Source organism: Hibiscus syriacus, unplaced genomic scaffold (genome assembly GCF_006381635.1).
Source record: "Hibiscus syriacus cultivar Baekdansim isolate YM2019G1 unplaced genomic scaffold, ASM638163v2 tig00112632_pilon, whole genome shotgun sequence".
In the NCBI taxonomy this organism is placed as follows: Eukaryota; Viridiplantae; Streptophyta; class Magnoliopsida; order Malvales; family Malvaceae; genus Hibiscus; species Hibiscus syriacus.
Window position 1 is genome coordinate 164,746 of NW_024063371.1, and position 25,050 is coordinate 189,795.

The following is a 25,050-nucleotide window of genomic DNA, read 5'->3' on the forward strand; positions in this document are numbered from 1 at the left end:
AAAGGTCTAGTAAGTGATCATGCTAGTTGCGTCATTTGTCCGCACCCAATTGAAGTGCCAAAGCATGTTGCGATATTCAAAAAAAATGACATTAGAAAGGAGGCCAAGCTAGAGCCAACCCATCCATTTGAATATTTGTCAACGAGCTGTAACTCTGAAAACGTTAAAAGAGCTATTGATTCATTTGATATACTTTGAACTCATGTTTACAATTTGATTCAACTGCGAACAATATTTACAGAATTTTCATCCTTTTCCCTCCTAAAACAAGAAAAAGGAGAAAACATTTTCAAACAGGACAGTCTCAAATATGAAAGGTCTGTAAAGCCCAAGCTCGAGAAGCAAATGGGGAACGATCGATTCCAAGGACCAGATTAGCAGACAAAGCACGAGACTCCATCCAAGAAATTGCACATAATTTATTCATGTTGCATGCATCTTAGACATACTTAGGTGCATCATATTCATCATTTTAGCATACATAATTTTGCAGCTTTCAGAGTCAAGCTTCGACTTCAGGATGAAGGCTACTCGACTTGCAAGCACCTTTAAAGAACGATGGTGTAACTCAGCAGCAAGAAGCTACACCTCAACTGACTTTACATATCTACAGATCTCAGAACCAATTTCAGATGGGTTCGAGAACCAATTCAGATCAAATTCAGTTCAACTCAACTCAACAATGAGCAACATGTTTCCAGTGTATGTCTTCAAGCCAGATTTCAATTCCACAACGGAAGATATTGGTTGTCAGAATTCATCAACGGGCTTTCCCATAAAATGGGAGTCATCCAAAGATTGTCTTACTTGGTTCTCGCTCAGAGGAACCACCTGAAGAATCATGACCGGCTTCGACCCGTTAGGGAAGCCATTTTTTAAACAAACTATTTGCAGCATAGCTTAAGTCGAGAAGGGCTATCTGCCAAAGACCCCCGAGTTTGATTACACTCAGCTTCGAGGGCACATCATTTACAGTATAACTCAAGGCTAGAAGGGTTATCTGTGACCAAAAGACCTTCGAGTTCGATTACACTCAGCTTCGAGGCACATCATTTACAGTATACTCAAGGCTAGAAGGGTTATCTGTGACCAAAGACCTTCGAGTTCGATTACACTCAGCTCTGAGGGCACATCATTTGCAGCATAACTTAAGTCGAGAAGGGTTATCTGCCAACCAAAGACCTTCGAGTTCGACTACACTCAGCTCCAAGGCATATCATTTGCAGCACTTAAGTCTAGAAGGGTTGTCTGCCAACAAAAGACCTTCGAGTTCGACTACGCTCAGCTCCAAGGCACATCATTTGCAGCATAGCTTAAGTCGAGAAGGGCTATCTGCCAAAGACCCCCGAGTTCGATTACACTCAGCTTCGAGGGCACATCATTTACAGTATAACTCAAGGCTAGAAGGGTTATCTGTGACCAAAAGACCTTCGAGTTCGACTACGCTCAGCTCCAAGGCACATCATTTGCAGCATAGCTTAAGTATAGAAGGGCTATCTGCCAAAGACCTTCGAGTTCGATTACACTCAGCTTCGAGGGCATATCATTTGCAGCACAACTTAAGTCTAGAAGGGTTGTCTGCCAACCAAAGACCTTTGAGTTCGACTACGCTCAGCTCCAAGGCGCATCATTTGCAGCATAGCTTAAGTCGAGAAGGGCTATCTGCCAAAGACCCCCGAGTTCGATTACACTCAACTTCGAGGTCATATCATTTACAACATAGCTCAAGGCAAGAAGGGCTATTTGTCAATAAAATTGTCGAGTTCGGTTCCATTCAGCTCGATGACACCCCAACCACACTATTGTTCGGCTACAATCAAGGTTTTCAAGTCGAGAAGAAGACCTGGGTTAACCGTGCCTTAGTGAAAATAAATCGTTTTTCCAGCAGCATAGCTTAAGTCGTGAAAAGCTATCTGTCAATGAAGACCTTTTCGGGTTCGATTTCAGTCAGCTTAAGGGCCTATCAACCATATGGTAGAGTCAAAGAATGATTTTTCAGTCGAATTCTCAAACCAATGTCTTTCAATCAAGAAGAAGACCAAAGTGGATTACAGTTTGGCAATAAGAAGTCACATTCTGATTCAAATTATGAACTACGGCTTCAATTCCGTTTCAATATGGACTCAACTTCGCAACGAAAGAGTCATTCACAACTCAATTCGATAGAGAGTTATTGAAACATCAGAGTCAACTCCACCGAACGAAAATTCGTGTCATTTTATCTTTGTCCTATTTTTTCGTTCCACGAAAAAGGACAAAGAGGGGCAGCTGTAGACACTCATTTTCTTATTATTTTTTTCCTCCAAAAAAATAGACATAAAAAGAAAATTAACTAGAGTTCATCTCCTAGGAGGGCTCTTCCACCACCACATCCTTTAAACTAACAACAACCTTATCCCATGAAATCCAATATCCCACTACAACTCAACTTCCCCAAGAGTCCCATAAAATTTGAACTCTCACCATCATCTCATATATCCCTATTTAAACCCATCTTCACACCTTGTAAAGGGGAGGAAAATTCTTGGAGAAGAAAAACCTGCGAAAAGAGAAAATGAAAAGCTCCATGAATCATGGGAAGTAGAATGCCAAAGCATCAAGCCGGCAAGTAAATATTCAAATCTCGGGCGAACCAACATTCAACAGCAAATTTTTTTTAACTGGAAGAAGGTAATAGAACCGAAATTGTTTTCATTGTATCAACACAATTTTGGAGTTTGCATGGTTGATGGTTGAATGCTTTCAAATTCGGTGAAAGTGCTTGTAACGAGCGTGGCTTAATTTCTTTCCTTGAGTAGGATGATCAAATTCTGTATTGGCTTTTTTTTTTTGCATTGGAATAATTAAAATCTGCATTATCTTCATTAAACAAGACAAGAAAATCATAATTTATGGCTTTGCATTCCCTGGTTCATTTGTTTAAAACGTGATTTCCATCTCTTCTTGGCTAGCATGATTGATCTTATTTTCTTGATTTAATTTTTATGGTATTAATTGGTAATTAAAACATTAGCCGAAGTTTAATTAGTTTAATTTTACCAATAATCGTAATTTGATTTGGTTAATTAATTGATAACAAACGTGACTTCTTCTTTGTATAATACGCAGGCTTTAACTTCCATAATTAGTTTAATTTTTTAATTTCTTTGAATTCATGATTTGGTGCTTTTTGTATTCCCTGAATTACTTGCATGAAGAAAACGTGACCATTGATTGCCATTAAGCTCCATGTTTTGATGGAGGTTTTAATTATGGTATTAATTTGGTTAATTCAGACGTTAATTGTTTTAATGGGGGTGGACTAACGTGATTAGTTTCCATGTTGTTAATAAGTTATTAATAATTAGATCAGAATTTTTGGAACGTTTTGTTAATTGATTAATTGCTTTGTCAGTTTCGATAATTAGTTTTAAACTCACATTATTTATTAATTGGTTTTAATTGACTTTAATTTTGACATCTAGACACTCACATTAATTATTCTTATTCGTAGTTGGACTATAGGGAAATAATTTGATGATTCAATAATTATCTCTCTTTTGGCCTTAATTAAGAATTCGAATAATAATTTTGATGCATGATGTTGAAATTGAGTATGTTTTGAATCAAATATTTTTGACTTTTTTTCAGTAGTAATTCTAACCAATCAGAGGTAAGTAATTCGAATCGAATATTTTAAATTTAAATTTAAATTTTTAATTTTCGCAATCAAAGACAATCGGCAAATTAATTGGTACCGAAAGGGCGGTTCAAGGGTGCTAATCCTTCCTTGACCGTAACCGACTCCCGAACTCGACACGTTTCTGGTACAACGCAGATCAGGTAAGATGGTGTCTGACCCACCTAAATTCATTTTAAAGTGGTCGGTGGCGACTCCCAATCCATTTTTCACGTCGAAGCCCAATTCCGAGGCCCAACCGAAAGACGGTTGCGACACACCCGAACCAATTTTTTGAGATAGAATTTAAACCCGACCCAATCTGAAATAATATATTTATTAAAAATATATTATATTTATTCAATAAAAATAGGATTTAATTTAAAGAAAAATGAGATTGGAATGTTCAAAACATTTAAGGACTAATTTAGAATGAGAGTCATAATTTTGGAATGAAATTGAAACATTTAAAAATTTAAAGATTAATTTAAAATGAGGGCTATAATTTGTGAACATGTGACGCAATTAACTCTAGAGTGTGAACATATGAAATTGATTTTATAAGGATTTAAGTGCAGATGACCAAAACCCTCAAGTGGGTCATTGTTTGAGTGTAGTCAGACAATGAAAATGGGAAGGAAATCGAATGGCAACATCATGTTGAAGTGGTAAGCCAAATGGGCAGATCTCAGCCTGAAACTTGTTAAACGTTGAAGGAGAAGAATCAAGGCGATGGCTTTTTAGCTGTTTCTTGGCAATTTCCTTGTCGACCACCTACCATCTACCCGCGGCTGCTCTCCTTATCTCAAAATCCATTGCATGTGCACCGACGTGTTTGAAAGTGACTCTAATTTAGTGTTTCGTTAGGGTAAACTACAATTTGGTAACTAGACTATCAGTTCTGGTTTGTTTTAATACATAAATTTTTATCCTAATTTAGTGTTTCGTTAGGGCAAACTATACATTTGTTAATTAGACTATCAGTTTTGGTCCGTTTTAGTACATAAACTTTTAAATTTTTTTCAGAACTCAGCATTAAATTTTGAATGGGGGTGCTAAAATGAAACGAAAACTTAAGTTTTTTAATGGAAGGTACTAAAATGAAATAAAAACTAAACTTTATGTATGCTTTTGAAAAAAATTGAAAGCTTAGGTATTCAAATGGACCAAAACTGATAGTTTAGGTACTAAATAAATAATTTACCCATTTATGAAAAATAAAAAAAGTTAACTTAGAATTAGACCATAATCACGAACCAAGTGACCTATGTGCTAAATGAATTGTTGTTATTCATGTGGGTTCGGGTTCGAGCACCATAGATGTCAGAGGTGTGAGCGTTCAATGTTGAAAGGTTGAGAGTTATTCGAACAAATATTATCTTGTACTTACCCCAATTTATTAAAAAAAATTAGACCATAATTTATTTATGGGCAAACAACATATTTAGTACCCCAACTATCATCTTTGTTCCGTTTTGGGCAGCCAACTATTTTTTTGTTTCAAAATCATACATAGCGTTACGTTTTGGTTTCATCTTGGTCAATTATCATTTAAAAAATAACATAATGTTGATACGATATTTTTTAATCTAATGATGATTACGGTAACACATCAATATTGTTGTTAGTTTTCCTAACGGTTAATGATCAAAATGAAACCAAAACGCAACGTTAGATATGATTTTGAGACAACAAATAATTAGATGACAAAAATAGAATAAAAGTGATAGTTGAGATACTAATCATTCAATTTACCCCTTATATATATATTTGTATATACATAGAAAGCTGCCAGATCAAGTGTGTGTGGCCTTTGATTGATTGGGGTTTCAAATCTGTTGGAAATATTGAAAAAGAATAATCTCTACACAAAATCAAATTATATGCATGTGGCAATTGGCTCTTTTTAAAAATAAAAATAAAAAAAAAATTGGTATTTTATTTCCTAGTTATTTACTCGTTTTAAAACGAAGCTTCTGATTAAAAAAATATTATATTGTATTAATTTATTTTGGTGCATAACATGCATTGACTTCAAAGAGGAAAACGTGGGAAGGATGATGACATTTAGATGAAATCATTGACTATGATGGGCATGGGTCGGTTTTCGGTCCACCCGACCTGACTCCAAAATTTTAAAATCTTTCATTAGACCTTAATTCGATCCGAAAAATATACCCCTTCCATTTTATCATTTTTTTATATAAAATCTAAATTCGATACGATCAAATTCGAAATAATATATTTATTAAAAAATATTATTTTTATTCAATAAAAATATAGATTTAATTGAAAGAAAATAATATATAGAGGGATATTATTGTAATTATTTTTAAATACATAAGATAAAATTATAATTTTTTTAGATCAGATCAGGACATATGTTTTTCACCATAAACCTGAACCCGACATATTCCTAACCCAACCGAGTCAGATCAGGTCAAATCCTATCGAGTTCGAGTTTTATGCCCGTCACTAAGTATGACAAAAGGTATTTATTTTTACCCTTGGTAAAATGATTGACCAAAAATAATAATGAAAGAAGACTTAACTAAATTATGTAGTTAATTAGTCTATTAATCAAACCCTAATATCAAGTTAAGAATGAATCAATTATCTTCAATAATCTCATGCAAAAATTAAAGAACCTTGAAATTGACACTTGTAAAAATAATCACCAAGAAAGAGAATATTGAATGGATTGGAATGAAATTTAAAGGTAAAAAAGCTATCGGAGGTCATTTTACTTTTGAAAAAAATTAATGTGGCTCTTGTATTAATTTTTCTCTCAATGTAACCCTCAAACTCAAAAAATAAATGTAATGCGACTTTTTAACCAACATTTTTCCGTTGTTAACCATCACGTTGCTGACGTGACAATCCCTGGTGTTAACATGACAGTCCAGAGTAATGGATTATCTTGACAGATGATATGACAAATCGACTAAATTGGTAACTAAAACATGATAGATGGATTGTCACGTCAGCACCATGAATGGCCATGTTAGCATCGTGAAATAACATGCTAATACTACAATGGTCAACTACGAAAAATATTGATCAAAAGATTACACTGTATTTATTTTTTTGAGTTGTAATACCATATTGAAAGAAAAAAAATAATATAAACATTACATTAATTGTTTTCAAAAGTACATATACCTTTGATACTTTTTGCCAAATTTAAAATACTACTAGCAAGTGTTGGTTAGATGATAGAGGAGAGGTAAAAGGCAGGCACATCACATGGGGCAGGCAGTTTGAAGCTTTGATCCCAAGGACCACTCAACCTCCATCTATTACGGCCAAGTTAAGAGATCACCTCAGTATTTTTGTCATTTTATCTTAAAAAGAAATGGTTGTCCTTGTTTCCACGGAGGACATTTCATATTTTAGAGGTATTCTACAGAGGGCATTTCATAATTTTTATCTACAAAATTTATATCGAAATCAAGTCCATTATTAGTGTTAATTCAATAAAATAATAATAATAAAAAATTATACATTAAATTGACAAGTTTGAGCCTTGAGTAGTGATTGTATTTAAAATAATATAAATATCTTTGTTTTAAACGAGACATGGGTGAAGATTGTGATGTTTGAAATAAAGGAAGATAAATTATGATTGTTGGGTTTACGTACGTTAGGTGAAAATGCTAATATTTTTTCATATTAATTCAGGGTAAGCAATGGTGTATCCAGAAACATTATTGAAGGTAAATACATATATGTTAGTAATTTTTTTAAATGGGATAAATACAAATAAAATTCAAAGTGGATATCGTTACTAAAATAACTATAAAAACTCAGATTTTAGGTGAGCTCCGTTAGTGAAATAAGTAATCAATCGAAGAAAATTCATATTTTAGGGTGGACACTATCAATGAAATAATAACTAATAAAAGAAAATCTAATTTTAGGACAGACACTAGATGTACACTATCAATAAAATAAGTAATTAATCGAAGAAAATTTAAATTTCAAGTTGGACACATGCCTACTGTAACCAATCTATGGGTTGCCACTAGGATAAGTACAAGACAATAACTGTTTAAAATAACTCTCAAACATTTGATATAAATGTTCACGTCCCTAACATTCTTGATGCTCAAACTCATAACTTCAAGAAATAATACCGAAACAGCTCGGTTCGTACGCGAAAATGTTAATAGAAAATATAAAAATGTGTAATGCATGTTCCAAGTTTTGATTGGTTTGTTTTGGACGGTCAAATAGAATAAAAAATCATTGTTAAAAGTCAAAATCAATCAAACCAGAAGGGTATGTCCAGCATATAAGGAGAGAGGTGAAACCCATAAAATTCCTTTCAAACCCTTAAAGATTCATTTTACAGTTTTTTTAAAGGATTCATTTTACCTAATTTATAGATTTTTTTGTTCATTTTTAACAATATCATTACATATTTTTTATATAAAAATAGTTTAAAATTTTATATGTTTAATTATATCCAAAAAAGATGTGCATCATAATACTAATTCATTTATAGAAACTTATAAAATCAACCACGTGTTACAATTTGGTTCACTTTTTAATGAAGGAAACATGATATGTAGGAATAGGTATTTGTGTAGAGGAATTTATAAGTAAAGCAATGAAAATACTAATCATGCGTTGAAGCTTTGGTTTGAAGTTTAAAACATAATATTGTTAAAAAAGCACAAGTTTAAAGCAAAATAAATATTTTTTAACACGTAAATTACACGTTTAATATCTAAATTATTAGTTTTGATCCGTTTTAGTATATAAACTTTTAATTTTTTTCAAAATCATACCTAAAGTTTAATTTTTATTTCATTTTAGTACCCCCATTCAAAATTTAACATAAAGTTTCAAAAAAATAAAATAAAAGTTTAGGTACTAAAAGAGACCAAAATTGATAGTTTAGGTACTAACATGTTAAGTTTTTAATAGTGGGGTACTAAAATGAAACAAAAACTAAACTTTAGGTATGATTTTGAAAAAACATTAAAAGTTTAGATATTAAACGGATCAAAAATGATAGTTTAGGTATTTAATGCGTAGTTTACCCGATTTTAAATACAGTAATGTTATACATAAAATATATAAAAACAAAACAAGTACAGGACTTGTCCAGGGTAATTTGCATTCCTAAACTTACCATTTTCATACAAATGGAAATACCAGTATAAGATATGCCACCAATAGCACTATATAACTGTTATGAAAAATTTAAAGCATGATAGAAGTATATACGCAAAATAAACGAATCAGTTGGTCATACTATATGGATTCCCTAGTCATTCAAAAAGATCAAAGGACCATGAACCTGAAAGTCTTGAAAAAGAATCTACGAACCCATTTTCTATTAGCATTTCTATGTATCCGAAAGTCAAATGATTTCTTACATGGGGGCTAGAGATGGCACCACAATGATCCATATCTAAATCCTCCAAACATGTCGTATTTAAAGGCCGGCAGGTAGTTAAGTGCATCAACATCTTCTGTTGTCTCTGTGCCATAACGTCTTTTCGACGAGGTGTTATACCCATATGTCGTTATCGTGTTTTTGTTGGAAGATAGCATTCCCTGTGTGCCATGCCTTTCCTGCTTTTCTTACCTGAATGAGACAGCAGCAGCAGTGATAATACCAGAGACTAATTTTGTTCCAAACTCGGTGCATTGCTTGATGCTTCAAAAAAGTTATCAAGACTAGCCAAATTTAAAATGACAATGAGTAAACTATTAGCCACCCGAATCTGATGAAGTACAATTAAATTTTCTTACTAACCCATATGATCCTGGAAAAGAACTTTGTTCCATTCAAAGCCAATGCCTTGTCCGCTGATTCCTTGGTGGTATAGGTAATATATGCAGACCTGATGAGCCAAAGTCATGGTTAATCAGTCCGCAAATACGATTAAATGCAACACAATCTCCGGTGACTGTCGTACCCTTTTTGGTTGTTAGTTGATATGTCGGCTAACTTAGTAACTCTGTTAACGGGTCCACACCTGGAAAGTAGGATCTCAAAGCATCTTGATTGGCTGCAACATGAACCTAAAAAAAACATTTTTAACTACAAGGAATTATTCCTAAAATGATTCTCAGATTTAACAGAAAATAGTTTAAAAATAGTTGAGGACATTAAAGGTCACCGCTCGCTGTTGTAGGCAAATCTAGAGTGTTTGTTAATTGTACTCTGGTTAATAGATCAACCTTGATGCAATCTACTAATATCTCCTGAATGTAATCAATGGATATGATAGCAATCAAACAATAAGAATGCATGGGTTTGACACGAACCTTACCAATAGAGTTCTTCTATAACACCATTATTTGAAATAAATCACAGAAAGAACACATCTATAACAATTTCTATTTTTCTTGGCAAAACAGGAAAATCTTCAAACTGTACACAATGAGAAATCCTCAAGCATAATGCTCACATTCATGTTAAAGGCTCAAGCATAATGTTCACATCTATAAAACAACTAAGCCACAAATATCAAACAAGTGAAGCAAATAGAAATTGCATCAGAAAGCAAACAAAATACGCTCCAAGATAAAAGACATGACTCGGAAGCGATTCATCTCACGCATTTGTCACAAATACAGTCCTCGACTCTACCCCTTCCTTAAGTGGATCAACTGAACCTGAAATAGTCCGAGTGGATCAACTAATTTTACTTCCTGTGTACACCAACTAAACAGAATCTGGATCTAGACAGTATTCAAGAAACAACAGAGTAGAAGTTATTCTGTCAAGGTTCAAAAACAAAATAAAAAAATTTCAAAAATATGTGTCTTCAGGTACTTCATAGCTATTTACATACATCAGAAACCTCAGCCAAGCCATAAGACCACAAATGAAACTTTATTCCAAATTAAGAGACTCCAGAAAACACATATAGATCTTTAGAAGAAATTACTTGAGCAAAGAAAGATAACTAGAAGCATTATCAAGAAAAGCATCTTACGAGAAATGATCTTACCAGAGCTAGAAGAAATTAGATAAGCAAAGAAAGATAACTAGACTCACTTATCAAGAAAAGCATCTTACGATAAATGATCTTTCCAGAGCTAGAGGACAAGGCATGACATCCATCCTTGATCAGTGGCTTTGATTTAGCTTGCAAATTTCTGTTTCGAGTTTATGTAATCTTAATTTCATATCAACCAATTGCTGCATAAGAAGTCAAAATCTTAAGCATGTTAATTAAGAAAACTCAAATTGAGCGTCATGAAGGAATTAGGAAACTGATCGTCGTTTTTCCAAGCAGATATTCCTTACAGCTTGGACAGGCCTAAATCCAGTTTCTACTGGAAAAGCACCGTCAGAAATCAGTGTCCGAGTAGTAGAATCTATATCTTCCATACCAACGCCCAACTTATCTTGAGATGTTTTTTATATGGAGCTTATGGATGCATCCAAACCATATTTGCAGCATTTATTGCAACTTTTTGATTTTTCTGGTTTACATGAAGCATCACTCTCTTTGAGCATACAAGTGTAATTCTCAGGTTCTACAGTAAATTTCCTGGAGTTTTTTTCTTCATGATCCCAAGTATCAGAAGTGGTAGATGAAATACGAATGAAAATCATTTAATTGCCTCTTTCTACAACCATTGCTTCTATAAGTTTTCACATTACAGTTCTGTGACAGATTTCTTTGACTTCACCATTTAGAACAGAAGGAATCCATGTATTTTGGCCAATCCATTGCAAGTTTTGTCCAACATTCGCCTTCATATTTACAAATTCATTTACATGCTTCACAGAAGTGTCATTTTCGGTCGGCTTTCCCAATCTATCCCAAACGCTGCCAGGTCTGATTCCATTCTGATTAAAGATTGCACCAGCTGCCCTGGAGAAGAGCCTCCTCCCACCAACATTGGTCTCCTGAGAATGCTTTAATGGTGGGGTTGCTGAATAAAATCATATACACAAAAGCCTTCAGATCGTTTTAGGTATCATCAATATCAGTGACTTGTTTTCCTATAATATTAATGCATAACACTAACAGGGGAAAGCCACACTTGATATCAAATTGAATAAACTTTGGGTTAAGCAAACCTCTAGTTTCTTTTTATTCAAATAAATAATAATGATAAGTTGTGAATATAATATTTTATAGCTGTTTATACTATAGTTAATAAAATAATTAACCCTAAACCTAGATTTAAAAATAAGGAAACTTATAATCCTAGCCATCTAAAAAAATCTGTAATATTAAATAAACTGAAATAAATAAAATTATATTAATATAAGCACCTACATCACAAATAATGAACTCTATGCACCTACAATACAAAATTTTTGTACTTGAATGGTCATAAAAAAATTTAAGGATAGACACAATTAACAAAATGAATAACTAATAGAAAAAAAAATCGAATTTTAAAGAGAGAAATTTATATTTCTGTACCTACAATACAAATTTTTTGTACTTGAGTGAACATAAATAAAATTTAAGGATAGACACAATTAACAGAATGAACAACTAACATAAAAAAATTCAAATTTTAAAGAAAGAAATTTAGATTTGAAGGTGAGCAGTGCAAACCCTACACCTAACCTAGATCAGCCAGTGTGTGTATGCATTATGACTAAATCTTACTGCATTTAAAATACCCACACCTCAATAAGACGACAAAACTTTCGAGATAATGTTTCCGAATTTTTTATTTAACGTAACGTACTCCCAGATTAATTGCTCAAATAGGGCTAATTGTACAGTGTTGGAAGTAGGTCACCATGCCTTCCAGGCGACCTATGCGACCTACGATGTGGCAGCTTCCCAGCATAGGTCACCATGCCCTCCGGGCGACCTTGTAGGTTGCCATGCACGCCAAGGACATAGTAGGTCGCCATGCACGCTGGCGACCTTGTCCTGCGCCCTGCTCCCCGCTGCATGCTCGCCTGCTCCCCACTGCATGCAGGCGACCTCTTTCGACGTGCATGGCGACCTCTTTGACGTGCATGGGCATGCAAAGCTTCATCCTCTCACCATAGCTCGTAGCAAAGCTTCATCCTCTCGCCACAGCTCGTAGCAAAGCTTCATCCTCTCGCCACAGCTCGTATAGAACACTTTTGTCGTGATTTCATTGCTGCATGCATGAGGGAGACAGGTGAGGGAGGCAGAGTCACCTTTGTCGTGATTTCAGCAGAATCACGGAGGAGTTCGAGCCGCTTGCATGGCGACCTACAAGATCGCACCGAGTGTATGGCGACCTATGATCTCGTTTGGCTTGCATGGCGACCAATCCATGCACTGTATAATTCACACCATTGAACAATTATTTCTTGGACAGCATATCACGTGAATTGTTTTTTTCACAGCAATATCTCGTGAGTTTTGCCCAATAAGGGCAACATAGCAGTGAATAAGTGAAGTCTAAGCAGATATTCTTCCATGAAATGACCACCAGCTCAGTTGGTAAAGCACAAGGTTCTTAACTTTGAGGTCGTGGAATCGAGTCTCACAGAGGGTATTTCATAATTCGGAGGTCTCTTACGGAAGCTGCTCTCAACCTGGTTTTGGGTAGCCTACTATCTTACTTCTCCTTACCCCATATATATGGGAAAAAGGGACAGCCATTTTTTAAGCAGATATTCTTTGAGGTTCCTAGAAAGCAGTTTGCTGTTGGGTCCTTGAGAAGGCTAAGAAAAGACCATATTATATATTTTGCCAGTTATGATGTTTCAAAGCATCCAAGTTTCAGTAATTAGACAGAGATAATAGCTACCAAATAAAATAAATGATTGGGAAAGGCTTACTCCGATGAACCTTCGCATATTGCAGATTTTGCATATGGGAGCAATACTTCAGCAGATGCCTTTGTTTTAAATGAACACACATACAGGGAACCATCTGGATTATTTCCAAAAGCAGATGTTGCTCTAAAGTTTTCCTCAGATTTGCAAGAAAGTGCCGGGGTATGCGCATTAGTTTCCTCAGCCAAAGTGTTGGTTAAGACGGAAGCTGGCAACGAGGAACCGATCCTGACCCAGAATTTGCAACTGGATATTGGCAGAAACATCATCAGCCTCAGATGAATTTGGACCGGCGATGTTCTCCGAATCGGAGGAGCTCTTATTTGCATTCGTAGCATTTGAAATCTTCAGATAGAATACCCCATAGCCTAAGCAAAAGACAATGTTCATAGTTTCAGCGTTAGTCCGTTACTGATTATAAAATGGATGAACATCGCCCAAAAAAATGAAGAGAAAAAGAATACCAAGATACAAAGTCGGTGGTAGTATCACCAAGAAAAGGTTCCAAGTCGGCTTTTGCTTCAGACTGGCATTTTCCATTAGATACAAGCACAACAACATAATCCTGAAACAAAAAAAAAAAATTGTTAATCACTTTAAAGTGATCTTCGTTCTCGAAAATCATTACAATTATCAGGGACTGGATTGGTTCTTTGTATTCCGCGAAGCCAAACAACGGTGAAAGAAAATAAAGGGAGTATAAGAAGAAAAAAGAAATGTAGTTACAGTGAGGACTAGGATGATATCGGGAGTGTAATTGAAGTCGCCAAGCAAGTGAAGAAGCTTTTCCGAAACAGAAGATTTGAGGTTGGGGTTGGACGCCACTAGTGATGGTGTTCGCTTCTTGGTTTGCTTAGGGTTCATTGCTCATTTCTTTCTGTTTTTTCTGTCTTCTTTCCAGATTTTCTCGAGAAACGGCTACGGTAAAGACATGGAGGAGATTTTGTTAAAAGAAAACTGGCACCTTTTCGTTATTTACCCCCTTACCCCTCGAGACTAGGAAGATCATGCGCTCATTCATTTTATTTCATGGGTAAACTACGAATTAATACCTAAACTATCAGTTTTAGTAGATAAACTTTTAATTTTTTTAAATCATACCTAAAGTTTAGTTTTTATTTTATTTTAGTACCATACCGACTGCTGTTAAAAACTTAACTTGTTTAGCACCTAAGCTATTAATTTTAGTCTGTTCTAATACCTAAACTTTCAATCTTTTTAAATCACGTTATATCTTGAACAGGGGTACCAAAATGAAAAAAAACTAAACTTTAGGTGTGATTTTAAAAAATTAAAAATTTAAGTACTAAAATGAATAAAACTAATAGTTTAGATACTAAATATATAATTACCCTATTTTCATTTCATACAACACATAATATATACTACAATACTAAATGATTTTATAACAACCAAATTATATGAGGCCTGTTATTTGTCATTAAAATGCAGCAGATGAATGTGAGGGTATAATAAGGAATCTTTCAATTGTGTAATCAAATTTTTGTAATTATAATTACATTACTGTGTTAATAATATATTAAAATTTTAAGATTTAAGCTTCGTTTGGAAACGTTTCTTCAACAAGCTTATTGAACGAGCTTCTCAAACGCAAAAGCACAGTTTTCAACTTTTTATTTTGAATCAATAATCACTTTTTAAACGTAAATTTTTAGTTGAAAGTGAGATATTCGGAATTGTTCGTGTTTCAAACATAGTTTTAGACAAAAAAACATTCCCAAAAACGAATTTCGACGTGCATCTTGTAAAGGGAGAACAATCTATTTTATTCCATTGCTACAACAAATACAGAGATGAACTAAAGCAACAATTTTGCTGCTGTGTTTAAATTAATCGAGAAGAAGACATCCTTTGCTGTCCTGAATATCAGCTTCTGCAGCATATATAAAAGTTTGCTGCAATGTATTTTGTATCTCATGTCTTTTGACGACTGATGCCTCCAAGGAAGGCCAGAACGCCGTATCTCTGTAAATCTCAGCCGCAGTGAAGGACCTTCACGGTCTAGATAAGACTATAACCAGAAGAAGCAGGGAGAGTCAGGCCATCGTCTCCCAAGTTTCAGTCGAGTCCCACATGGACCTTCTCCTTGGTCCCCATTGAAACTTGTTGATTCTCAAGGGCAAAACATGTACAAAGTTTTGCGAACGCGATACATAAATGTCGTCATACTTGAGAATCAGAGTTGAAAAGGTACGATATATAAACATCAATCAGTTGAAAAGTACGGTGACTTGAGAACCTCTCGCAAGTCAAAGTTGCCTCTCTCTGGGAGGGGAGGAAAAATCAATGAAGGATATGATGTCTGGAAGCTTTCATGCAACTGCAGAGAACAAAAGGTTAGTAAAAATGAAGGGGACGGAAATTTCAGCAATATTGGAGCTAAATATCATATTGGAAAAGGTTTCAATTTCCTTTTACAGGGTACCATTTTTCCTCAACATCGCAATCGAAGAATCAAACATTCAGTCATGGGTTTCTTTAACAATAGGAAGACAGGGATCACTAAACTTACGTTTTCAAGAATTGGCATGCTATAAAGCTCCACAAATTTTTCTCGAAGTATCTGGTTCATCATCTCCACATCACATGCGTGTGTCCAGAAAGAGTCATGGACCCTGCAAATAGTTTTATTTAATGAGGACGTGAGCTTTTATGTTACAGTGAAACATTATTATGTTTCGTTACAAGAAACATATGCTTCAACCCTGTTGCACATCAGAATGTCACCTTCATCATTGAAAGAACAGGCCGATATAACAATTAAAAATTATATGAAAACCTATAGTACTATCCTCAAAGATTTTTCACTTCCTACCTAGCTTATCAAAAAACCAACATGGTCCAAAACTTCATAATAGTTGCATGGAATGAAATGCAGCCAATACTAAATCTACAATCGAAGCAGTGTAAGTTCCATACGTCAATGCTTAATGTGATGAAGCTTTATAATGCATTCTAAAGGTTTAAGGTTCCTCACTCCATTTTTATTTTTTAACAATGAAAAGAACAGTTCTTAAAAGAAAACATGGACACCATAAAATAAAGACTCTGGTTTGTGTAGTTTTCCGCAATATTTTCAACACTCCATAACATTTATACAGTTCAGTACATTTATTTTCTGGAAATGCATTCCCTTAAGGTTATCCCTTTGGAAATAATATGTCAAAGCTCAAGAAAGTTAAAATTATTGCTCTCATGCAAATAAGTCAAATCTAGATCTAGGCTCAGCTAAAAGTTCTAATGGCAGACCTGCAAAATGTAGACCAGCGTCTCTGCATGCAACAGCAGTCATCATCATGTGAGAACCATCAAGGTGCACAAAATTTGGAGGGAATGCAGTTCTCTGTTTTCTAACATCTACCTGGAATTGAAAGATTAGTTCTACCCTCTTAACAAACCAAGCACATATAGGAACTCAAAACAAGGGCTAGAACTTACTGAGCTGCCCTCCCGCTGCAGGGCTAATACTTGTAGAGAAGTTCTTATCTGAAAAGCATCAGTGAATTTTGTTACTCTAATGTCAATATCATTTAATTGAAAGATTAAATCAAGTATGGCTAGTATTCTATTAAAGCGTATCCTAATCCAACTGCAATCCTGAAGTCTGGAGTATGATCACTTTAAGAAAAAAAAATCTTTAGGCCATGCAACATAGACAAAAGAATAGTTTTTCTTTTCCCCAAACTAGTTATTCACAAATACTAGCTAAGAACATGCATTTATTAAGAGTATGAGAAAGCCCTGCTCTAGCTCTAGTGCTTCTGCTTTCTCCCTCAAGTTATTGCAGTTGCAAATATAACGAAGTGCATTCATCAGCATTTTAATGGAAAGGAACTTTCCACAAACCGATTACCTTCCACAGACTATCTCATTTGGCTTAGATGGGCAGATGAACTAGAAAGCCATTCCTTTCGGTGGCCATTTTCCCATTGGATTGTTTGAGATAAAATTCGTGTATACCATGATACTTCTGTAAAAATTGAACAGGCTTGATATCTGGCACACTGAAATATAACACTTACAAGATGTCGTTCACTTTTATAGTAGGGCTGCACAACAGGGAGACCAAGAGGTGTTGTCCACCGCACTGGCTGATTCTCTGAAGCAACAATCTACAATACAAGGATTTCACAGACTAATAAATTGATTGAAGTAAAAAATCATTGCTCCATAATCACCACAAGGTAGTTCGTATCATGTTTCTTGTAATATAACAAGTCATACCTTTGCACAGTCACCTAACCAACCCATTATGTTGCGTGCTGCTTGGAATAATTCTCCAAGGGCTGCCAATGTCACCTGTTAATTTTTTTACCTTTAGTATCAAATTAGGCAGATTAAATTAATTCAACAAAAATACTGATAGCATAATCTTCTATGGTTTATCTTACACCTTTTTCACAGATTTTAAGCGGGCACACATATAATAGAACAGTTCTTCCATCCTCCAAATGATATAATAGTTCTAGGAACCATACCCTCCTAAATAAAAGGGAAAACAATCTAGAATACTTCCAGTTTATCTTCTAACAGCAACAATTTTCGAACTGTAAGATACTTAAGAAATTGAGAGTGAGAGAGGAGAGAGAGATCTAAATGGATGCAAACGCGCAGAAACCCAATATGTATCATCATAACTCATGCTTGCATGAGTATATAAAATTAAATGGATTGCTTACTTTAGCAGTGTAGCAAGCTGCAGAAAATAGCAGTCTATCATCAGTTATGACCCTTCTCTGCCAATCTTCGTTTTATTTGCTCACGTGCACCAACAAAAGTTACACCATACACTGAGGTCATTACTGTTTGCTTTACTAATTTTCGATCCACCTTGAAGTTTCAACATTTTAATCCGTTAGTTTAAAGGGGGAGAAGTCCGAATTCAAAATCAATTGTAAATAGTTTAGATGTTAACTTCTAGGAAATCTAGTAATTTTAGTTTCAATAAAATCCAGTCCAACCGATCAATTAAGTCATCAGTTATATGACCCTTCTCTGCCAATCTTCGTTTTATTTGCTCACGTGCACCAACAAAAGTTACACCATACACTGAGGTCATTACTGTTTGCTTTACTAATTTCGATCCACCTTGAAGTTTCAACATTTTAATCCGTTAGTTTAAAGGGGGAAGTCCGAATTCAAAATCAATTGTAAATAGTTTAGATGTTAACTGTTCTAGGAAATCTAGTAATTTTAGTTTCAATAAAATCCAGTCCAACCTGATCAATTAAGAGCTTAGCCAATAAGCATTGGGATTTGTCGCAGATCCTTGTTACTGTCCCTCTTCATTATATTGTGAACCCTGTGAAGCCCCCGGAAGATATAAATAGTGACACGGAATAAGGAAATTCGTTATTTCTCATTTCTTAGTACTGTATTTCACAATACGTACAAAAAAGACAAGTTTTCCAGAAACTAAAGCAGCAACAATGAGAGATGTGACTGACATAACACCAAGAAAATAAAATTGGAAAGCTCGCTTCTAGGAAGCATGGATATTAACACAAGCTACAGGAAAGATAGCAACCCAGAACTAAGCATCTCCTCCTGGACCCTTACAACTTTCCGACTGTCCTTAAACTATTGTGTTGCTGCAGCTCAATTACTCTTCCAACCATTATCATATCTATTCTTCAAGTTTGAAAGGCTTCATTTGAGTTAATTATAAGATTTATCATGATTTTCCTTCTAAAATTCCTTTTCACCACATACAATTCCAAATTACATTAACAGGTTCTCTGGTTTTGCTTACCAAACCAAATATTTGCTCCATAATTGAATTCCTGCATCGGTCTAATTCATGTTGTTTTAGTTTCTACGCATCCCTTATATCAAGTGTAAATTTTTAACTAAGGCAACACTACCTATATCAGCAGTTGTTATCCTGATGACTAAGGCTCCATTATTCAATTGTTGCTATTTCAGCACATAATTTTGCAATCCAAAGCAAAGCACTTTGAATGCAAAAGAAAACGTTTATAGGAATAACATTAAAGTTTGAATTTTCCTTTTTACTTCAATAAAGAAGCAGTAGAATTAACTAAGAAATTTTAATATACCTCACAGCAATTTCTGAATAAACATCAGCAGGTTTCTCTCGAGCAACCAATTAACTGCTGCAGCTTCCAACTGCGAGAATGGATAAAAGATGTGAGACCATAGAAGCCTTATAATAACTAACATAGCAGAAAAGGGTGGCTAATTATAAACTGATATTAGTGGCAATAATTTTTACCCAAGAAGGTGTACTGGAAACAGTTTAGTTTCTCTAAATGTATTAAGAAACACATTTTATATATCTGTGTGTGGACATGCTGTGTGTGCGTGCATCAAACCCGAACCTGATACGTATTAGTAGATTCAAAAAGGGTGGTACAAACAGAAAACGTTAGTCTTCAAGGCTGCATAGTGCTGCCCTTGCAGGAACCATCCTGTATTAAAAATTTAAGGGAGAGAAGAAAAAAAAAGGAGGGTGAGGCAGATGAAGCAGTTAAGAACCGCGCCGGGGGGGGGGGTGTGAAACAAACAATAAGCTAATAAAAACTAAACGAAGATAAATTTAAAAAATAATCATGTAGAAAAATTGAAGAATAAGGTTCAGATGTGTGTAAGCAAAACAGATAAACAATGCCCTTTAAACATGGAGAAGATAACAAATAATGCAGGTATTTCTAACAAGTCATTCACACTATCCTTAGATGGTAGCAGTAAAAGGTCACCACAAGCAACAAACATGTCACCTCATTCACATAACATTAAGACTTAAGACAGATGTCTTGCAAATGTAGTCATACACATACTCTATCCAATAAGTAGTTCAAAAAATCTTATTCTTATAAGATGGAGATTCCTATTTTTTTATATTTAAGAAGATTAAATAGACAACATATAATTTGACCAGTACACTATGATGATAGCTTTTTATTTATCTGCTTCAGGACCCTAATGAAGATTTACCTGATGAATTGGCAGGTGGGATACCGTACTATATGATGAGCTCTTTAAGGCTTCTGACAGATTAATACAGCAGCTAAGCATTGAAAAGGATCCTCAGCTGTTAACCACCATCGTTACCACTGATGGGGTTTTCTGCTGAGTCAAATATTTCATCTAAATGGTTATCAATAAATGCCAGACGCCCATCATGTGAAAGCTTTTCAACCCTCCTGAGTAAAGATTTGCTAAATGTATTTTCAGCCAATGTAACCCTGATCTCCCCAGTGGTCGTCCTTCAGCAAATTCAAGAACTCCTCGACAGAGATCAGAACTTAGATGATTCAGATGTGATGCATGGGTATGCACGACCTCGAAAATCAAGATTGTGAGGATAATAAAAGCCTTCCTCATTTTCCATTCTTCGAGCCCCTGTCATATGAGAACACATACACAAACAGGCAAATGCATCAAAATAGAAATCATCAAGCAATGCACACACTGATACACATTTTATTTTTTTATTATTTTTGGGGGAGAGAGAGATTACCGAAAGCTTAAGTTCAGTGTCACATCGTTGAGAATGTTTCTCACGGTTAACCTTGTTTGCCTTTCTCACACTCCTTTCCACTTGGATTCTGTTGAATCCTCTGAATGGTTCTCTGGTATAGGAATCTAAAATACATTGAAGTTATATTTCAGGGACAGAAGTATGTAGTGGTAATATTCACTGCATATCAACTTGCTACATATTGTTTGGCATACAGTGTAAGTAAAGGCAGATCAAAAGCATCTTAGAATCTTTAACTTTTATAATGTTGATTCACAGTGTTTGTTTATGCCACATAGTAATATACTCATAAACATAGAGGATTAGTTGCCCAAAAAGAGAGACCATAGTTCTAGGATATTCTAAAATGTTCGGACATTTAATTTGTTGGGATGGAGTTTAAAGAGAACCATGCATGATATACTAGTTTTCAACTTAGATTCCACGTAAATCATCAAAAAGGCAACTGCTTGGAATTAACCAGAAGTTAAACTGGTATGATAGAAATCTTGGCATGATTTCATATAAACAAGCACGAAGAAAGGTAGACACCATTAGAATGTGGACACCATTAACTAGAAAGCACTAAATCTCTAGTAGAGTTCATTCAACCAGCATTAGATACCGGGGTGTGGGGGGAATTAAATAATCAAGTAAATTTGAAAGCAGAAGTTCATGATGTGCTCACATCATACGATCAACCAAGCCTCCAATGTTGCCACCACTAGCCCAATACTCTCTACCACAGCAAGTACCTTTTTGTTCACCCTCCATTTGGTGCTTCCAAGCGTATCAAGGGCCTGTACACATGCCATTTCGGAAGTCAAGCAGAACTAGCAAGATAAAGACAACTGACAATCTATATGTTCATGCAAGCTTTCAATGGCTTAAAAGATTAAATTTGCAACTAAGTACCACAGTTCCAGTTCTTTGCTTTTACCATATAACTATTGAAATTGATTAGATATAAAACTCAACTAAAATCTTATAAGAAATTGGCACAGAAGAATTTGTCAAAATTTCCTTTTTATTAATAAGGTATTTTAGAATAAACACTTACTTTTTTTCTTTTTAAGATAGAGAACATGCGTTTTTAACTTCCAGCCTTGTAAGAGAAACAGATGGAAGATAAGATGTAACATTTGGGGAAGAAGGGCAAACCATCGAATTGAATATTACATTACATGACATGTCTCAAACGAATTTATGTCAGGCCAACAAACATCTTTGTTCTAAACTTAGACAACAAGAAAGAAATGCAAAAAAGAAGAAAACAAAAAGAGTTACCTCAAATACTTTCCGCATATTTTTACAAGGACACCCTTAAGTGCCTCTTGTTGTTTCCTTGATCCATGAGTTCGCATGACATAAGAAGGCAAGAACAAGTACCCCCCTTGTCATACCTGGAAGGAGTTTGTGAATACTTAAGTGTAACTTACAGCTACCACCCACAGTGAATCAGTGCAAAATCTATTATACCTTCAGCTCAATGTCTAATAATTGACTTAAATTTGTGCTTGTCTAGTTGGCTTTAGACAGGGTAAGCAAGAAAATAAATGCATAAAGGTTACATGCTAACTCCTTTAAATTTACAGAAGAGCATTTTGTAGAAAAGCATTTTGACTACTGCAAGCTACATGTAATAAATTACTGGAAAGCAGATGAAACTATCAGTCTATCCTGATTTTTCTTCCAGCATACCCTTTCCATTTTTTTGGAGGCACCAACATTGGTACATAAGGAATCATCATATGTTTAGCCTGCATGGAAACGAAAGAAGTAACAAGTATTTGAGTTTCAGGAATCCAAATGAGTCGACAGATAATTATTAGTCAACAGCCATATTGCTGATTAGAATACCTTCTGAGCTTAGTAGTAATATAAATAATTATCACTAGCATAAAAGCAAAAAACTAACGCCAAAAAATCCTAATAATGTAAAACGTCTTTGAGTATCTCCTATTTAAATGGATCATGGCATTGATGACTAATGTGCAGCTTAGCATGCAGCAGCTAGACTTAAAACAGCAAACACGGGAATGGTTGAACAGGAAGTTTTAAAAATATAATTTGAAAGATAATTTGATTCCTAGGTTTCCAAAAATAGAAAGTATAAATGAAAATAAATGTCAACTTACAGATTTATGAAACCCAGAACGTAGCATAGGATCACATTCAATAATCCCATATCTCTTCTTAAGTTTTTGCCTACAACAACACATTATTCAGAAAATTAATTGTTGGGAAAACATGAAAAACAAAATAGCATTATTTTCACCCCTCTCCCTAAAGCATCACCATCTGAACCAAAAGCCAGAGGTCTACTGGAAAGACCTAGAATCAAATCTGTGATATACAGACAAATACACACCTAAGAAATATCCCAGTGACTAATAACATAGAAGATGATCTGGCAGACCATTATAGGGCATGGGGTTCATTCTGCAAAGATAAAAGGCTGACAAAGAAGATAATCTCACCCAGGGTCCCTTGAGATGGTTTTAAATTTATGTCTAAAAGCAGGCCGAAGATCGGGAGGGCTATCTCCATACTGGTCAATTGGAGGGTGCACATAAGCTGTTTCAGTTAATAGTTCTAGAAGACGACTTCCAAGCTGCAGGATAACAATCAGCCAAGAAAGGGTTCTCAAAATCTAAAACATAGAGGAAAGACCTTTTGAAATCAATAGACCGTTAAGAAAAGAAGATACGCAAAAGGCTGCTAACCTTAGCTTGAGCATCTCGACCCCAAGGTTTAATTTCTTCATTTTTTATCACTTTCTGCACCTCAACGAGTCTTCTCCTCCTAACCAAACTAATAACACGTTTCCTAATTATCTCCTTCTCCTTGCTCACACCTTGAACCTCATCTACAATCTGCTTCCTTTGATAATTCTTAGTTTTCTCCAAGAAGCTATGAATTCTAACCTGATACAAGGTAGCATTAACAATGTTTCATCCTCTTTATGACACCAATGATAAAAAGAAAATGAGTCAACTGAGAGGGCCAAAACCCTGAAATTACTCTTTTGTGAACTAATATGAACCAGAAACCTCAAACTAATAGGAAAATGGGAAAATAACGAAAATTAAGCTTGATAGGCTAACCTCCTGCTCAACAGCCACTCCTATATGCACAGCAGCCTGCACAACCTGCACATACCCATCTTCCTCAGCACCCATAAGCAATCCCATCATCTTATGCATAACAATGATGGCCATTTTATCTGCCGGTAACAAATCAATGTGCGGGGCATAAGCAGCTCTCAGCTTCTTGCTTTTTCCTTTCTGAACCTTTTGTTCCCTCGCAATTGCCTCCCTCAAAGGCTCAAACCATCCCAAAAACAACCCTTTGACGTACGGCAAGTTGGGCGCCAATTTCTTCTCACACATTTCCCTCTCCAATGCCCTGTATTCTTCCACCATCTTCTCCCAAGCTTCAGTCTCTTCCTTCACTTGTCTCCTCCTAAGCAAATTATACTTCCGTTTCTCGATATCTTTATGCTCTATTTTGACAGTCTGATTGGTCATTTTGTAGAGACCTTTCAAAAATAAAGCTGATATCCAAGGTGGGTCTTGGATAAATATCCTTGGGGCAGAATCTGGGGAAAGAATTTGGCAGCTGTGGGCATTGGGTAAGAGGAAATTTTTTGGCTTTTCGACGTTTTCTACGAAGTTGTCGTGGATGGAGTCGTATAAATGGTGGAAACGAGGTGGGTTTGAAGGGGAATTGAGACTGAATTGGAAAGGGAAAAAGGAGTTTCTGTGAATGAAAAGAAGGGGTTTTTTGTGGGGTTTTAGGGGTTCGGGAGGCTTCGAATATGATGGGTACTGAGTTAAGGACAGTGAGACAGTGGCAGCCATTTTTGGTTGCTGCAGAGATAAGGAGGAATTCTAAGGGCGGTGACGAATGAAGAGGAAGGAACCTCCCTTAAACCTCTGGCGTATAATGACCTTTTCTATGATTTTTTTCAATGTCAATTTCAAAAGATAAGTAGTAATAAAATGAAAATTACTTTTTTTATATACGTATCTCTATTAAATTAGGGTAAAATACATCATTCCTCATTAAACTATACATTTTCTGCTATTTTACTCATTATATTTTTAATTTTTTTAATTTACTCACTTA

At 35.1% G+C, this 25,050-nt stretch overlaps 1 pseudogene; it reads right to left on the minus strand.

Annotated features, from left to right (window-relative positions):
* Positions 1–15,274: 15,274 nt before the first annotated feature.
* LOC120182223 lies at positions 15,275–24,892 on the minus strand (annotated as a pseudogene).
* Positions 24,893–25,050: the final 158 nt, after the last annotated feature.